The 803-nt window shown below is 37.1% G+C and overlaps 1 protein-coding gene across 1 annotated transcript in view; it reads right to left on the bottom strand.

The window, feature by feature from the left end:
* Positions 1-602, bottom strand: part of LOC108725194 (NF-kappa-B-repressing factor) — a 10,232-nt gene extending 9,630 nt beyond the window's left edge. The window contains exon 1 of the mRNA XM_018452056.1: positions 423-602. The gene's annotated coding sequence lies outside the window, so the exon portion shown is untranslated. The remainder of the gene's footprint in view (positions 1-422) is intronic.
* Positions 603-803: the final 201 nt, after the last annotated feature.

The following is an 803-nucleotide window of genomic DNA, read 5'->3' on the forward strand; positions in this document are numbered from 1 at the left end:
GTAGTCATATCCGTATCATAAGCATAATAAATTGGCTGCTTCCACTGTTTGAATATTTCACGAGCTACAACGACCTGGCACTTTTTGTGCTACCCAATAGCTTTCTCTTCTTTTTTTTCTACTGTTACATCCTAGGGTTCGACCAACGGATTGTAGGAGGTCCGAACAAACCTGAGATTATTAGTGGATACGGGGTATACGGTTTCGCGTCTACGAGAATAAAGAGTATGTTCGATTTATTTTTAATTTACTAAAGTTGCGCGTTTGACACGGCGATGATAGTCGATTTCCCAGAGGTCCAGGGCGTATCTCCAGCATGGACCTATAATATATGGACCGAGCATTCCCATCACATGCCTATAGGATAGACAAGGAAACCGTGATGCCACGATATAAAGTGAAACAGCATGATTAGTACTTACTTTCCCTCTCCATGCGCTGCTGCGTGGAAGAAGAGTGGGGTAACAGACCGAACGGACAGGCAGGCGGGACAGGCGCAAGCTAACCTCTCTGATAATAGTAAAAGTGAAAATGCGTATGTGTGTTGCGTGTAAATATAAGAAAATAAATCCGACCGACAATATATCCGTTTTTTTGTAAGTAGTAAATAATAATTTGTAATTATTGGTTTTATCGAAAGCAGTGTATGTATATATATATATATCATAGTTCTAATTTTGTCTCTCTTCATCTCCTTTTCATTAAACATCTTTTTTAATCTAATCTAATCTATTGTAATATATATGTTATTATATATATGTTAATAATATTTAGGCGTTTATACATACCAATTTTACTATGGT

This window comes from Mycetomoellerius zeteki, unplaced genomic scaffold, assembly GCF_001594055.1.
Source record: "Mycetomoellerius zeteki isolate Tzet28-1 unplaced genomic scaffold, Tzet1.0 scaffold328, whole genome shotgun sequence".
In the NCBI taxonomy this organism is placed as follows: domain Eukaryota; kingdom Metazoa; phylum Arthropoda; class Insecta; order Hymenoptera; family Formicidae; genus Mycetomoellerius; species Mycetomoellerius zeteki.